This window comes from Vipera ursinii (genome assembly GCF_947247035.1).
Source record: "Vipera ursinii genome assembly, chromosome: 2".
NCBI classification, from domain to species: domain Eukaryota; kingdom Metazoa; phylum Chordata; class Lepidosauria; order Squamata; family Viperidae; genus Vipera; species Vipera ursinii.
Window position 1 is genome coordinate 157307614 of NC_139513.1, and position 17913 is coordinate 157325526.

General features: G+C 41.1%; 1 protein-coding gene across 2 annotated transcripts in view; it reads left to right on the forward strand.

Annotated features, from left to right (window-relative positions):
- The first annotated feature begins 9722 nt into the window (after positions 1 to 9722).
- LPAR2 (lysophosphatidic acid receptor 2) overlaps positions 9723 to 17913 on the forward strand; it is a 31679-nt gene continuing 23488 nt past the window's right edge. Inside the window, exon 1 of one of the 2 annotated variants that reach the window (XM_083354001.1) lies at positions 9723 to 10002. The gene's annotated coding sequence lies outside the window, so the exon portion shown is untranslated. Of the gene's footprint in view, positions 10003 to 10117; positions 10236 to 17913 lie in introns of those variants that run through there. The other variant, XM_083354002.1, reaches the window with a different exon arrangement.

The window sequence follows — 17913 nt, forward strand, 5'->3', positions numbered from 1 at the left end:
GCTTTCCCTTTGTTATATGATTTTGTAGGCAGTTATTGGTATAGTTTACAGCTTGCTTTTTCCCCTCATTACTCAACTAGTAAGATAGGTTGCTCAATATATAATACATAAACAAACAAAAAAATAAATAAGGAGGGTCATGATCTATGCTGTTTTAAAATAGTAGCAAGTATGGGCAAAATAATAGCCTGCTAAGCTCTGGAGACTGAATATTGTTATGGAGGTTTGCCTTTCCCCTTGGTCGCAGCAGGAAGGCACCGAGGTCAACACTTGTTGAGGTAAACTAACCAAGATCTTAGGTGCCAAAAAAGTCAAAGATAAAAAGAAATAAGGGGAATGAAAAGGAACATCAACATGGTACCTGTGACCTAAATTACATAAGTCTTACTAGGTGACATGCAGATCTTTTTTCATTTCACCCAGCTCTTAACTCATAACCCCTTGCTTCAATGAATGCATAAATATAAGATGCCCAGGTGATACAAATCTCCCCAGACTAGTCTAGTTTCTCCTGGAAGCGCTGGTGCCTATTTATTACAATCAAATCCTTCATGCTTTCTAGGAGCTTAAGACAATGTCCATCGCTCTCTCTGTTCCATCTATTATCCTCAGAACCAGCTTGTGAGATAGATAAGGGCTAAAGACCGTTACAGAGGGATCAAAAATTTGAACTTAAATTTCCTATATCTCTGTAAAAAGTACAGGTAATCCTCAACCTACAACTGTTTGTTTAGTGACTGTTTAAAGTTACGACACTGAAAAAAGCAACTTCACACACACAACCATTGCAGTATCCTTGTGATCACATGATCAAAATTCAAACGCTTAGTAACTGACTCATATTTAGGATGGTTGCAGTATCCTGGGGTGATATGATCACCTGCCACTTTCTGACAAGCAAAGTCAATGGGGAAGCCAGATCCACTTAACAGCTGTGTTATCAATTTAACAACTGCAGTTATTTATTTAACAATTGTGGCAAGAAAGATAGTAAAATGGGGCAAAAACTCACTTAATAATTGTCTTGCTTAGCAAGAGAAATTTGGGGTCCAATTGTGGTCACAAGTCAAAAATTACCTATGCAGTAAAACTATCCTTAAACCTTTTGGCTAGGCAGGAATTTGGGGACCATGTTAGGCCACTTAACAAAAGGGCTACCGGGGACTTGCCCATTTACCAAAGGTGTCATATATAAGGTTACCAGACATCCCGCAAAAGGAGGACATGTCCTCTGTCCTGCAAACATAGCCTTAAAATCAAAAATTTGTTATGTATGCAGGCACCTGCATAGCAACAGCCACCAGGGGGCGTTGGCCTGGACAGTTTCGGCGGGAAACCTAGGGCCAACCCCATTGGCTGTTAGCTTATCTGGCCAGGTATATAAGGAGGCCAGGTAGCCCTCATTCCCCAGTTCACTTCCCCTTCCAATAAAGAGCTGAACTCACACACCGGCTGGCGTCTCTCTTGCGTCGGACCCACTACACAATATATTGTCCAGCTTTTTTGAATGTCATTTTAAATTTTATTTTATTTTGGACTGTTTTCACAACTGGCCATTCATATTTTCCTGTACTGTGACCCTGTAAATTGTCTGCTTCACCAACTGACAGGTTCAGCAAACTAGATTTACCTTATTTCCTGATTCCATCAATCGGCTTCAATCACACGCCTCATCGTAGGTTTCTATGGTGAAATTTGAAAATTATGTCATTGTTGACTCTCTATTATTGCTAGCATAGGCTCTCGAAAATAAAGATTAGGTGGAAAAATACCGCCATTGAAAAATTAATCTTACCAATGCTGGAAAAAGTAACTTCATATAAATGTAAGCCTATGTATGTGGTTTGGGCTGTAATTTTTTTTTCCAGATATACTAAGAAAGTTAAGCAATTAGTGCAGACATGTCAAACACAAGGCCCGGGGGCCGGATCCGGCCCGCGAAGTGGTTTCATGTGGCCCGCGAAGCCATCCTGGAAACAGTGAGGGAACGGCCCCCGTTGCCTTGGCCCTGGCCCAGAGACCCTCCTTCTGCCAGACACCCTCAGATCTGTCCCACTCCTGCCCAGGCCCCCATAGGCACCCTTGATGCGAACGATGTAGAGCTGGCCACGCCCACCCAGTAGGCCACACACACACTAGCCACGCCCACCCAGTAGGCCATGCCCACCCTGGCCACACCCACCCGGCCCCCTGAGGGCAACCGCAATGCTGATGTGGCCCTCAATGAAATTGAGTTTGACACCCCTGAATTAGTGTATTGTCCTCCCTCTCCCCTCTCCTCCTTTCCAATAGTAGACATCTTGTTTTGCTTATTCAAATGTCTGGTCACTCTAGTTTTGAGAGACCTAGCCAACTACAAGGCACACAATTTACTGAAAGATTATGCACCGACTCCTTATTCATCCTTCCCACCAGGAGACATTCTGATGCCTGCTTATTGTTTTTCCTTCCCTAGGCACAGCACTGGGATTCTTGGAAACAGAAATAATGTTGTAGACTACAAACTTGCTTTGCAAAACATCAGGGTTTTTTTTACTTTTGAAAAAATTGGCAGTTCGGGTAGGAAGCCTGGTAGATATTTTAAGGAGGCATTGTGGGGGGAGGGGAATCCTGGTACCAGTATTTTGCATTAGCTATTAAAGGGAGTGAGTCAAAAGCAGAACAGACAATGGGTGGCATGGAAGGGATTCACATGTGGATGGTACTAAAGGAAGACAATGTTATAGCTTAACCCTCCTCCTCTTCCTCCATGCACTTCTCGTAAGCCTTGATGAATGGTGCATGCAGTGGGGAAAAATGCTGGGTAAAAATGCAAATGGCATCCCCAATTTATAGATTAGGTATTATAATTTATTTTATTTTATTTATATATTTATAAATGGAATTAAAATAAAAAAATAAATAGAATTAAAATAATTGACGAGACACAGTGGCTCAGTGGGTTAGGACGCTGAGCTTGTCGATCTGAAGGTCGGCACTTTGGCGGGTCAAATCCCGAGTGCCGCGTAACAGACTGAGCACCTGTTACTTGTCCCAGCTTCTGCCAACCTAGCAGTTCGAAAGCACGTAAAAATGCAAGTAGAAAAATAGGGACCACTATGGTGGGAAGGTAACAGCGTTCTGTGCGCCTTTGGCGTCTAGTCATGCCGGCCACATGACCACGGAGATGTCCTCGGACAAGCGCTGGCTCTTCGGCTTTGAAACGGAGATGAGCACCGGCCCCTAGAGTTGGAAACAACTAGCACGCATGTGCAGGGGAACCTTTACCTTTACATTATAATTGAATTTATAAATTGGAGATCCTGTTTGTACTGTTTTTGATACATTTTCCACTGATTAGGAATATGGACCATGTGTAGCAACCTTCCCATGTGTATTATTCTCTGGATGATTAGATTATATTTATTTCGAAGAGATCTGATTAGGAAAGGCTGATCTAGGTGGTTTTTGTTGTTGATGCTTTTAGTAGGTTTTCCCCCAGATGCTCTTATGGATTTTTAATTGTAAGCCATGCTGAGCGCCATCTGGTGGAGAAGTAGTCACAGATTGTCTATCTATCAATTAATCAGTCGAACACTACTGACTGGAGGGCCTTCTATGGAATTAGTCATAGCAGGCTAAATATTTGTACCATAAAGTACAGTAGAGGATATGTATGACCAAGGAAGCTAGAAAATTCTCTTGCAGAAATATCACAATGAATTGCAGTGATTTTGGACTGCAGTTTTAACTTTGCTTCTTCTATAAGACAATTATTAAGTGAGCCACTGTATGTCATACTGCTAACTGCAAAATTTACATGTAACACAAACTGATCTAACTTGCTGGGTTTGGGCTTAGCTCCAAAACCCAAGGAAAAAGACTTGATTTTTTTTTTTAAAAAAATCACAACTCCTTCTTATACTGACCATGTCTGAACCTAGAATACTGGCTTATTCCTGCTCTAAGAAACACCAAAGGACTAAAGAAAGCACAAATTAAGAGCCAGCTATTGATTCTCCCAACATTTACCTACGAACCGCTGTTTTCTAAATCTTCAAGTCTGACACTGACATGCCTAGGAATTTGATTTTTTTTTCCCCCTAATCCATCGAGATAATGTTCCACCCTCCTTCAGTCAGGTTACATTTGCCATCCTTCTTAAGAGAAAATCCTGGCTATTTACTATTATTTTCAGAAAATCTTTTATTTTTGTGTCATCTTTAGCCTGGAATTGGATGACTCACACCCTGAGAAAGGGGAGATGAATGGAGAAACCTCAGGCATATGGCAGCTATTATAGCAAGTTGGTTTTAAATTACTCTACGCTAGGGCTGGCTGTAAGGGGGAGGGGGCGGGGGCGGATGAGGCTGAGGGTGAGTTCTAACATCCCTATGGCCCCCTTCCAAAGAAAAAGGGAAAAAAAGGGAAAAAACTATTCTACTTGCTGCATGCCCTGCAGAAATATTTGGACAGGAGTGCTATAATTCACTAACTTGTTCAAGAATGGGGGATGGGGCCCCAGCAGGAACTCCAGAAGAGGAGAAGAAAATTAATGGCAGAGCTTCTACCAAAAGCAAAACAGCAGCCCTGGAAGGATGCTGGGAGTGGGGGGGGGCTTGAGGGGAACATGACTTGGCTGATTTAGTGTCCTTTGCAGATAAGGGGCTGCTAAAGAAAAACAGAAGGGAAACCAATTCTGAGGGCAAAATCAGTGATCATAATTTTAAAGGCAGTAATGAGACACATAAGGAGAGAGCCCTCAGGGCTTTTTAATCAGCACAACAACTTTGCCTGTTGAAAACTCCCAAGATTCCCCCAAATCTCTCTAATTAGAGCCTTCTTGATAGATTGGGATGATAATTCCCAGAAATTCCAGTCAGACTTGAACATACCGGGAGGGCGCTCTCTCTCTCTCTCTCTCTCTCTCTCTCTCTCTCTCTCTCTCTCTCTCTCTCTCTCTCTCTCTCTCTCTCTCTCTCTCTCTCTCTCTCTCTGAAATATGGGAGATGCTATCAGATGGAATAATACACAAAGGACGAAAAATCCTCAGATCTGCTAAAATGAGTCATTCTCAGTATCTGCTTCAAGTGTCAACATTCCCTAAGCCTCGTTTCTGCATCACCTCATCGCATCATGGCGTATTCTTTATTAAATATACCATTAAGACAGGGGTCGGCAACCTCCGCTCTTTTATGACTTGTGGACTTCAACTCCCAGAATTCCTGAGCCAGCTATGCTGGCTCAGGAATTCTGGGAGTTGAAGTCCACGAGTCATAAAAGAGCCGAGGTTGCCGACCCCTGCGTTAAGAGGTTGATGACTGCACAACATGCTAAGCCAAAAACCAACAAAAACCATATAATGGTTTAGTGCAATGCGTGATCTATGTCACCATCACCTTATTACTTGGAAACCAGGTTCAGTAACTGAGTCAGGGCAGGAGGTCCCACCATGATTCTAGGAGAGGGGGAGGTGGAGGAGGAAGAGGATAATTTATTTTTTTTCTTTCTATCCAGTCTTTTCTCTTGAGAAATTGAGATTACAAAATGTAGGAATTTCCCTCCATTTTATCCTGGCCACAAACCTATAGTAGCATATTGGGCTTCAAGGGATTGATGGAACCAAACTCAAACAGCCCTGTTGTATAAGCCTGTATTACAGTACTGAATTTCTGCGTTATTGTTGCTTTTAATTAGGTGCCATAAAGCTGATGCTGACTCTTAGCAATGACAAGGATTCATATTCTCCAGGACGCTCTGTCCCTAACCTGGTCCTTCAGGTCTTGCAACAGTGTTGTAATGTTACCAGAATAAACTCTGTCATCTCTCTGGTTTGTATTTATATAACCATATGGGACAGAAATAACAAACTTTGACATGATGAACTTGTTTTTTTTTAAAAAATCTAACTTTCATTATTAAAGAAAAATATTTGAAATGTGCGGAGACTGTTTTAAGTGTAGTCTATTCACTCTGCCAATGCTTTCTAACTAAAATCCCTGTGTATAAAGGACCATCATTTCCCCTTCCTCAGCCTACTATACTCACGTATGATTAACAGGTAAGGGAACCAACCCATAAATATAACTGCTTCTTTTATTCTCCTTGCTTCTAATGTCTGGACTTAAATTGCAATTGCATCAGATCAGGCTGCCTTGCTTCAAACTAGCAACCCATTATCCACCATTAGACTGCAGCCTTAATTTTGCTAGTTTGGCTACTTCAACCCAATGACCTTATCTATTTATCCGGAAGCAAGGCTCACTTACTTCAGAGCTTGCTTTTCTTCAAGTTAGTGTGCTTAGACATTAGTTCCACTGAGAACAGCAGGATAGCTTTCTGAATAAATACACATGGGCTTTGCTTGCCCATTCCACCAAAACTTCAAACAAACATGGAAAAGAGCTGGGGTTCCTAGCTGATCTTAAAAACTGTACCTCGCATTAACTTTCCCCCCACAGAAATTCAGTGGGGCTTATTCCCAAATAAGAGTCAAAGCATTGCATAAGGCTTAAGATGTAGGATTTCCCACAATCACATGACTGATCTTCTCAGAAATCTTCTTTGCAGCAGCCACACCAATTTCTAATCACAGATATCACCATTTTAATCCCTTCCTTCCTTCCACTTCTCTCTCCAGCATAGCCTTCCTACAATAGCCTTCGTAGAAGCTGAACTATAACCTAGAAATTGCTCAGCCGCAGAAGCACCCTAGAGTAGCAAAGCCAGTTTATTTATTTATTTATTATTATTTAAATTTATATACCGCCCTATTCCCGTAGGAGGGCGGTTTACAGGGAAGAATTAAAATACATAACAAAGTTAAAATCGATTAAAACTAAGATTAAATTAAGTCCCTGAATTTAAACTAAAACCCCATTAATTAAATAATTAAAGTTTGATGTAGTGTGTTAAGGCATCAGGGATATGTTCTAGTCCCACCTTGAACATGAAGCCAGTGGGGCACTTGGGCCAGTCCAGCTCTCTAAGGAAGGAGGAAAAGCCACTTTTAAAAACATTTTCCCTAGAAAACTGCAGACTAACTAATACAGTTGCCAGGGATCGAAAACTAACTTGAAGGCATACACACACAAAAAAAAATTGGGAAGAGGTCACATATTACTTATGTATGTATTAATATTTTGTGCCATCCCAATCAAGCAATTCTGGTCAGTGGGCACACTAATATTAAAGTAAAAAGTGATGATCGACTCCAGTACAAAAACAATCAGACCAGCATTAAATATAATAGTCACCTAACTTTGATCAGATTAGGCATCCAGTATGTTGAAGGCCTACTTATAAAAAAATATTCAGGTTTTTCCCTGAATATTACGTTATGTGACAATCTACAATGTTGGTGTTACCACACAGGTGGCCAGTTTTCTGTCCCACATTCTTTTGGGGACAAAATCTTGAGCAGGCTGTCTAGATAACCTCACAGAAGGAACATAATCATTTGGGACAAGTTGGTCCCTAGATCATTCTAGATAATCTAGATCACAGTATTTTTACATACAATATAACTTGTTCAATCAGCTACCATGCCTCGTGCTAAGTTACAAACTATAGTTTGGAGCCTAAGGGCAAAGTCCATACAATCACTCTACACAAAACCAGATTGCATCATGGTTTTGCTTTATGTGCTACCCCAGATACGTATCAACTTAACTATAATCTTTTTAAAAATAAATTTAAGAAGATATAAAGGGACGTGGTGGCTCAGTGGGTTAGGACGCTGAGCTTGTCGATCAGAAGGTCAGCAGTTTGGCGGGTCGAATCCTGAGTGCCGCGTAACAGTGAGCGCCTGTTACTCGTCCCAGCTTCTGCCAACCTAGCAGTTCGAAAGCACGTAAAAATGCAAGTAGAAAAATAGGGACCACTGCGGTGGGAAGGTAACGGTGTTCCGTGCGCCTTTGGCGTCTAGTCATGATGGCCACATGACCACGGAGACGTCCTTGGACAAGCGCTGGCTCTTCGGCTTTGAAACGGAGATGAGCACCAGCCCGTAGAGTTGGAAATGACTAGCACGCAGGTGCAGGGGAACCTTTACCTTTACCTTAAGAAGATATAAACCTAACAAGAATAAACTACTTTGCAGGCTGATACATAGTACTAATTTGGTTTTAATGATGATTTGTTGAATAAGCTACAATGACTGATTCATATATTACAATGAACTAATATGGCTTGCTTGAATCTGGCTTATTTGAATTCAGCCACAGGTTTAATAGCCCTATGGTTTGTTCTGTGTTGTTTCAACATAAACATTGTGTTTACCCAACACACTGAACCACAACTAGGCAATGATATTTTAGCATAGTGTGCAGTGCACAACAAATCTTTATGATTAGTTTATGTCTTAGACTTAGAGACTCTGAATACTGATGAATTAAACTAAACTCAGTTAATCAGGGGGAAATGTGTCATGCGAACAGAGTCACATAAGAGTTTAGAACATCCTTTTCCAACAGGGCACATACAGATGTGTTGGGAGTGAACCCCATCATTCCCAGCCAACATGGTCATAGGCCCTACTGGCTGGAGATGATGAGTTCTGTAGTCCATCACATCTTAAAGGACCAGTTAAAAATCTCAGGTGAGACTTTTCGCTTTTGAAACCTGGGAGCAGAATCAAAATCCCTGCCTCGCGTGTAGGTCTCCACTCCTTCTCTGCCCACCAAAACCTCCCTGCTGAGTACAAAGAGGAATAATAATAATAATAATAATAATAATAATAATAATAATAATAATAATAAGAAGAAGAAGAAGAAGAAGAAGAAGAAGAAGAAGAAGAAGAAGTAGTAGTAGTAGTAGTTGGAAGGGACCTTGGAGGTCATCTAGTCCAATCCCCTGCTAAGGCAGGAAACCCTATACCAGGGGTAGGCAACCTCGGCTCTTTTATGACTCATGGACTTCAACTCCCAGAAATTCTGAGTCAGCTATGCTGACTCAGGAATTCTGGGAGTTGAAGTCCATGAATCATAAAAGAGCCAAGGTTGCCTACCTCTGCCCTATACCATTTCAGACAAATGGCTGTCCAGTCTCTTCTTAAAAACCTCCAGTGTTGGAGCATTCACCACCTCTGGAGGCAGGTTGTTCCACTGATTAATTGTTCTAACTGTCAAGAAATTTCTCCTTAGTTCTAGGTTGCTTCTCTCCTTGCCTAGTTTCCATCCGTTGCTTCTTGTCCTGCCTTCGGGCGCTTTGGAGAATAGCTTGGCTCCCTCTTCTTTGTGGCGGCCCCTGAGATACTGGAACACTGCTATCATGTCACCCCTCACCCTTCTCTTCGTTAAACTAGACATACGCAATTCCAGCAACCGTTCCCTATATGTTTTAGCCTCCAGTCCCCCAATCATCTTTGTTGCTCTTCTCTGTACCCTTTCTAGACCCCCTTCCTACACCCCCTCCTCCATCTCCCTCCACACGCTCATTTCGTCGAAGCCCTGTTTCTCTCTTGATCCGGGCTTGTTAGGGTTTCCCCACTGAGCCCCCTTCCCTCTTCTTCCCGAGCCAGCCGGGCTACCGAACCCTCCGTGTTCCTCTGCAGAGCCCTTTCCCGCTCTCCAGGCAGAACTGGACGATCTTCGAGACCACAGAGGGCTCCGCTACCTCGGAACCACAGGAAGGCCGTTCACGAGACTCAGGTTACAATTCCTGGGTGGCTCAGGTCTCCTGCTAGGGCGAAGAGAGGAAGGCGGGCCTCGGGGAGGCCACCGAGAGGGATGGGCCGAGGGAAGGAGGCCAAGCTTGCAACATTGCCTCCCAAGGATCACTCTTCCCAAAAGGCTTCCGCGGTGGCAAGAGGCTACTCGGCGTGGTCGCGGGGTTTTTCCCCCCTTCCAGTTTCCTCGACAAGCCAGGAAAGGAGAATAAAGGAGAGGCCGAAGCTGCCCCACCCCTACGGCTCGGGGCTGCCGCCCCAGCAAGCCCCCTCGCTGCCAGGGGTGGGGAGATCAGCGGTAAAATCCGAAACAAAAAGGCCGAATCGGCGTGTGGGAGGTGCGCTCCTGTGCTCAGGTAAGGAAGGGCTTTCCGCCTCGGTGCAAAGGAAAAGGGAGGGTTTGCACTGGGCGCGGAAAGTTTGCAACGGCGAGAGCCAGCCCGCCCGCCCGCCGCTTGCTTTGAAAACAAACGCAAAAGTAAGGTCGGTCCGCTGGAATTCGTTTTAGCCTCTCTGCCTGTTGCGGGGCGAAGGAAGGCTTTTCTTCGTTTCTCTCGGGGAAAGGACTCCTCCTCCCCAACGACTCCTTGTAAGTCTGGAGGGATGCTGGCTGGGTCTTCCTCCGCAGAACCTGCTCTCTCGGCTCCAGGTCGGGAAGGAGGAAGGGCAGGGAAATTCATGTTCGTTTTGAAAGGTTAGCCTTGAAATACGAGTCTTAACTTGCTTAGGGAAAATGCAGGGTTTTTCGTTTTTTGTTTTAAAAAGGGTCCAGGAAGAAGGAAGGCGCATTGGTCTCATCAGGCATGGGGCAAGAAATGGCTTCTTCTTCCCAGCTGGTTGGAATTTTAAGAATCTCAGGGTTGATTTTTTAAAAAAAATGTTTCTGGTCCTCATGGTTAGTAGAGATGGGCTAAGATTTTCGTTGCTCCGGTGAGGAGGGTACCGTTTTGATGAAAAAGATCATATCAGCATCCATCGCTCCCTCAAACACTGAAGTTCCATGCTAACAATCCTAGTTAATCATCATTCCCACACAGTACATAAGGGTTAGTTTGCCTGTTGTTGGGTTTTTTTTCCAACAAGAATTGCAGAACTATGTACAGTAATAAGATGACATGAAAGACAATAATGGATTCCATAGTTAGAGCAGAATGTGATTTGTTTGTTCATTGAAGAAAGTTGCCAGCTAGGCAGGATTTTTTAGGTTTCGCTGGAGATTAAAATGGAGCCAGGAATCACAGGTGCTAATTCAAAGGATTAGGGGTGTGTTCACACAAAGTTTAAAAGGTAATATGCTACTAACCGTGGGGAAGGTATTTATGTGGTATATTTAGGCTGCTTGAGTGGTAGCACTTAAGATGTTGGGCTGTTATGAGGGAGTCCCTCAGCCATGGAATCCCACACAGTGACTTTGAGCAAGTTGCTGTCTCTGAGCCCAGCTTGTGTCACAAGATTGTTGTTGTGGGATAAAGTAGAGGTCCTGTTCTTAGAGAAGTGGGATGTAAAATGAAATCTATCAATAAAAAATATGCGCACTGGTCTGGCACCAAAGGATCAGTGTCTTGTGTAATCAGTAGCACAACAATATTTGCATTGGCTAATTACTGCCAAATCTTGGGTTAATTCTTTTTCAGAGTAAAAAAAATTTACTGTTTGGGGGGGGGTGTCTAGTCACCATGCCCGTAAAAGAAAGGTCTCAATGAACAAAGGGAAGGGAAGCAGAAGAGATGCTGTACCTAAAGTAAACCTATTTAAGAGTTGTAGTTTCTTGCTTCTACTATCCAAGAATTAGTCTTGGATAAAACCCTCCTCCTGGATCTGAAGGACATAAAAGGAAGGCAGGCCAAAAGAAAGACTGGTGAAAGTAATTGTGACTTTATGCCTTACTCTTAGTTTTACCTCTACCAGATTTACAGTTTTACAGCTGAGTTTTATTGTCTGAACATAGGTTTTCTCTTATTTCCTACTGCTCTTCCTTCTTCCACACAACCAGTCTGTCCTTTCACATAGCTGAATACGCTCAATATGAAGAAGACCTTAGCTGGATAATGGAGTAGAATACTCAAACCCTTGATACCAATTAGGATAGTTGTTGCTGTGGAGTGATTAAATCAATTTTATTTTTATTTTTTTTTACAAACTATTTGCTCATTCTAATGAGAGGTGAAATGGTGTGAGGTAAAATAAGATAGTCGTGATTAAATCAATTTTATTTTTATTTTTTTACAAACTATTTGCTCATTCTAATGAGAGGTGAAATGGTGTGAGGTAAAATAAGATAGTCGTGGATTGTGCTTGGGATTTTCTCCAGAAAGAGCAAAATATCGTGAGCTGGCCTTTATACTTCTATTCATATATGCTGCATGTTTTTATTTGGCATCAGTCTTCTTCAGCCAGCACTCCCCAGATGTGTTGGAGAACTCCCATCATCCCCCTATGTCAGGGGTAGGCAACCTCGGCTCTTTTATGACTCGTGGACTTCAACTCCCAGAATTCCTGAGCCAGCTTGGCTGGCTCAGGAATTCTGGGAGTTGAAGTCCACGAGTCATAAAAGAGCGGAGGTTGCCTACCCCTGCCCTATGTCATATGGTCAGAATTCTAGTCCAGCACATTTGAAAGACGGTGGGTTGGAAAAGGCCTATGTCCTTTTCCAGAAAATCATCAGAGGCCATTATTTCTCTTGAGAGCCGACTAATGCATTCCTGACCCCATGCAATGAACATTCTGTTCTCATTTGGCAGTAGTGAATGTTATCTGGATCATAGCACATACTCCAGGGTCCTTCGTCATCTGTCAGGTTCAGACTGAGGCCTTGAATGAATTTACTCCATTTAGTAATACTGCTGCTGCCACTCCTCAAACAACCATAAATTAATAATTTAATCATTAATTGATTAAAGACAGAGATATGTCATCCTCGGAGCTAGATTGGAAGGAGAGGAATTCCAAGATATTGGAAACATTTTTAGTTCAGGGTTTCTTGAACGACTGTCAATAACTGAAAAAACTCATGCACACAGACTACCTAAATTCTTATTTTTAAGATAAACTAGCAGTTTTGTCATCAGCTTTGTTTTTGGTTAACTTATAAGCATCTGTCATGAAATAATGCATGCAGTAAGGAGATCGGGGAAAACGTCAGTGGCATCATCTCAGTTCACCACCAGTGCTGGCCAGGTATTTTAAACCTCAGGTAAACTGGATTGATTTTTTAACATGTTACAGGGATTGGTTGGTGGAAAACCTTATGCATTAATGTCCATCTTCTTAAGAAAACCCTCATAAGTTCATAAGACAGGGCTTTTCAACCAGTGGTACGGGTACCACCTGTGGTACATTGGCACCTGGCAGGTGGTACACGACCATCCTAGGAAAGTGGTAGCAGTGGAGGGGAATGAGCTGAACCGGTGGCAGCACCACACAAGCCTGGGCGAGAGATGGCTGGAGCTGCAGGGCTGTCAGGGCTCAGTGGAAGCGCCAGGATCAGCGCCAGGCTCCAGCTGGAGCTCAGCACTGATCCTGGTGCTTCTGCTGAGCCCAGAAGAAGCACCGATCAGCTGGAATGTTGCAGCATCTCCAGGGTCTTGTGATTTACATTCAGATGCTTGGCAACTGATTCATATTTATGATGGTCACAGTGTCCCAGGATCATGTGACCAAAACCTGCTGCAACCACCCAGCAGAGGGGGGGAATAAAAACCAAACACCCCACCCCACCCCTCCCCCACTGCCAATCCTCAACAGAAATGCTCACAACAATGAAAACCTCGGACAGGAGGAAGAGCACTGCCGGGCAGGCAGGCAGGTGTCTTGCTCGGATGTGGCTTGGGGGACACTTTTTTCAGTGCCATTGTAACTTTGAACAGTCACTAAGTGAACTGTTGTAAGTTGAGGACTACCTGTACTTCATCATTTTATTTTATTTTTTGGTCATCAAGTTTTTGACACCTTGCTAGGTGACTGGTGGTACTTGGATGTTGCCATATCCTAAAAGTGGTACAATGGGTGAAAAGGTTGAAAAGCCCTGGTATAAGAAACCTCCAATATACATTATTAAATGTTTCTGTAAGAAAATTCCTCTTCATTTATGTTTTTCAGTGTAAATTAACAACCATAAAATTACATGCAGTTCAGTGTCCTCCAGAACTTGCTTTCCTTTCTTTCTTTTTGACATTTTCTTTTTATATATTTTATTTTAATCAACTGTACATTTTGATTGGCATTTTACCAGTTTAGCATCAACGTTTTCTAATTTCCTTACAAATCATACTATAATTTCCACATATCCAGCTGACAGAGATTTATTATCAATTATTCTCCCACTAGAGACAAATGACAAATGAGTGTTTGTCATCCAGTTTTTTTTTCAAGTTAGGAATTTTCTGATATTTTTTCAAGTAGAACTATTGACCAAATTTTATTTTCAATTTTTTAAATTGATAAATTATCCAACTATTTTCAACGTTGAGCAATTAATAATTTAGCTAGCAAAGCTCCTGGTGACCGCCTGGACAGGTCCCTGCAGTTTTTTTGGAAAGATTTCAGAAGTGGTTTGGCCCAAGGTCACATGGGACTAGAACTCACAGTCTCCTGGTTTTTAGCCTGCTACCTTAACCACAAATATATTTTACCCCATATCCTTTCCATCAAATATATGTAAATATATTGGTGTGAATATTTTTTTTGTTTCATTATAACATTCAGTTTATCAAAAACTTTTTTCCAAAAATTGAACATTTGTTTTGGGGTAGTTTTGGGATATATATATGAAGGTTAAATACCACTGATGCAAACTCTTCAAATACTGTATAGTCCCTGAGAAAAACCAACAAATCCCCCAGTCACTGTAATGCTTGCCATATATCAAACTGTTTTCCAGATCAATCTCCCTTGCATTTTTCAGACCTAGAGAAAAGTTTTCTTACAGTTATCTATTTCCAACAATAACACATATTTTGGAGATAGTGTTTTGCATTGAGAAAGGTAATTTAATATTAATTTCTCAACAATTGTTGATGGGTGGTTTGTAAATTATTTTAACTTTTTTACACAAAAATAGTTTATATGAATCCACAAAGCCACAATATTTTATATTCTAATTGCTGCTCTGTCTCTTCTTTACTATGAGTTTATGAATTCTTATAACAATCTAATTCTACATACAAGTAGTCCTTGACTTGTGACCACAGTTGAGCCCAAAATTTCTGTTGCTAAGCAACGAAGTTGTTAAGTGAGTTTTGCTCCTTTTTGCAACCTTTTTTGCCCCAGTTGTTAAGTGAATCATGCAGTCATTTAGTGAATTCAGTTTCCCCCCATTGACTTTGTGTTGGAAGCTGGCTTCCAAATCATGTTGCAAATAGTGATGACATCACCCTAAGATATTGAAACTATCCTAAATACATGCAAATTGCCAAGTGCCTGAATTTTGATCATGTGACCATGGGGATGCAGCAATGGTCGTAAGTGTAAAAACAGTCGTAAGTCACTTTTTCAGCGCATTGTAACTTTGAACAGTCAGTAAATGAATGGTAATAAGTTGAAGACTTATCTGAATTGATTTTCATTTGGCCAGTTCTGTATTGATTATAAAACTCACATTGATCATTTGGGATGTTTATTTATTTTATTTATTTTAATTCCATTTATATCCCGCCCTTCTCCGAAGACTCAAGGCGGCTTACAAGCTTACCAGTAGCCTTCATTCTATGTATATGCCTGCTTATTAGGGCTTTCATACACCCCCCCAAGTGGCATTATTACAAAGTCAGCTTAATTGCCCCCAACAATCTGGGTCCTCATTTTACCTACCTCGGAAGGATGGAAGGCTGAGTCAACCTTGAGCCTGGTGGGATGCGAACCTGCACTAATTGCAGGCAGCTGGTGTTACTTAAGGAGGCATCAGCCCACTGTTCCACCAAGGCTATGTTAAAGTAGATATATGCTATAGAATTGCTAGGTCCCTATCCTTCTTTGTAATATTGTTATTTTAGATGTTTTTTTTAAAGAATAAATAGCTTAAGTATTTACTCAAATCATATTTTCAACATCTATCACTGTTCTCAATGATCTTATTTTGGATCTTATATTTTGGCATATAAATTTAATAAATAAACCTTTCAAAATGGATGGGCTGGGATGACCTAGTCCTAGCTTGAGAATATAATTTAGAGGTAGATTCCCCTGTCTTGTTTTGAGAACTACAGATTATCTTTCTATTGATCGTTGGATTGTTTTGAATTGAAATAGAATGTTTCATCCTTCTTTTACCATTCCGTGAAAAAACTTTTTCTAGGATCTTCATACACGTTTAATTTTGAAAAGGCCATTGTTTTACTTACAGCAATTCTGTAGTTAAATATTGACACAGATCTTTCTTTCAGTGCTTAGGGTTTAAATCTTATATTAATCAAGCAGCAGAACAAAGAAAATTATGCAAAGCTAACAACTTTAAAAATATGAAAGGCTATGAAAGAACTACTACTACAAGGAGAATACGTAAACCAGAGAATAATAATTAAAAAGAAACCCTCACAATTAGCAATGAAATCTTGATTGGAAAACAGCACTTTATTGACAAAATAAATGACAGGCTTCCAAAACATACATGAACAGTTAAAAAAAGGAGAAAGATTGGATATTTTAGAAATTAATATCTCCCCAAAAAGTTTATTTCTAAAACATTTTTAAAGTAAAAGGATGCTCATTGACCCCATTTTTTACTATTTACAGAAGTACTGTATATAGTTTTTAAAAAGTGTAAAATTATAGAAACTTTATACATGAATAATAAAATCAGACAATTATATATAGGGAGACGTTATTAACTTATAACGTCTGTAGATGCATTTAATATTAACTTTCTCTTTTTTTATTAAAAAGTTTTACAATACATTTTTTTTAAAAAAAGACAAAACCCCTCCCAACCCCCTCCCCTCTCCCCAACCCTCCCCAACACCTCCCTCCCTTCCCCCTCCCCCCTCCCCAACTTCCCAGAGCTCAATACAGGGTATAAAAATACAAGCAATCATAGTCTACCTTATGCAAACAACAATAAAATATTAAATCTATCGCACTTTAACTCTTATAAAATAACTACAAGCAATATAAATATCACATCAGTACTTATTCAAATTCTAGATGAAACTTTTTAGTCGCATATTTATTCTGGATATAATCAATCCATCTTCTCCACTCCACAATATATCTCTGTTGCGACTGGTCTTTCAATATTAACTTTCTCAAACATGGCACACTCAAGAAAAAAGAAGTTGCAATATTTTGCAGAAGTATCAGGTTTAACAATTAATCTAAAAAAAAAAGGCCCAAACCGTCAATTACTGTGCATTCGTACCCTCCAGGAATACAAAAAAGTATCCAGTATCTTAGAAATACCTTAAATGCATAAGCCTTTGAAATACTTCAGTACAGAGTTAACAACAAAAAAAAGAATGTTAAACCATCATTTAATAACTGTGCCTCCAGCATGACAAAAAATAAACTCCAGAATTTTCTTTTCTTTTTTCTTTACTCCTCTCTGCCACATTGGGATTCAAGACCTGCTGTAAATCCATAAACTGCTTCTTCTTTTTCAACTTCATCTTAGAAGCTAGAACAGAGCTGTCTCTTTTTGAATAGCAGCTCCGGCTTCTTTGTTTGTCATATCATCCCAGTTAGATCCTTTTATTGTTGAGTCTTGGCTTGTTTGCGGCCACCCCCACCCTATGTTCTGTCCCAAGGTCAGCTTCTGCTAATGGCAAAGCAAGGACAGGCACCCCTGCAAATCAGGGAAGGATTTACCTGGTCAACAAACCCCGGCTCCACTCCAACTTTTATCTCTCCTTCCCTGCATTTCAAAGGGATTTCTGAACTGCTTCTCCCTTTATTCTGCCTCTTTTGCAGCTGAGGTTTTGGGTCCCTCAAGCAGACAACTTGGCTTTCCAGCCATTGGTTACAAACTAGTAATGTCCTTTTTTAGTATGGAAGGCGGAGTAGCGCCATTATCTTGTACAATACATCTTGTTCTGTGGCTACCTCTGCTTAAACGTGTTAGGCAGGTTTGGGGAAAATGATGTCAATATTAACAACCGCCGCCATCACCCCAGTAAAACCTGTTCAGAGGAAAATGTGGGAGGTGTAGGAATACGGCAGGGAAACTTCTTTGAAAATACCTTTAGTGCTTCTCCATAAATCACAACAGAAACAAACCCATTCACCAGCCACAAGCTTCTTGAGGATTCGTACCATACAGCCAGTCAAAAAAAAGGGAG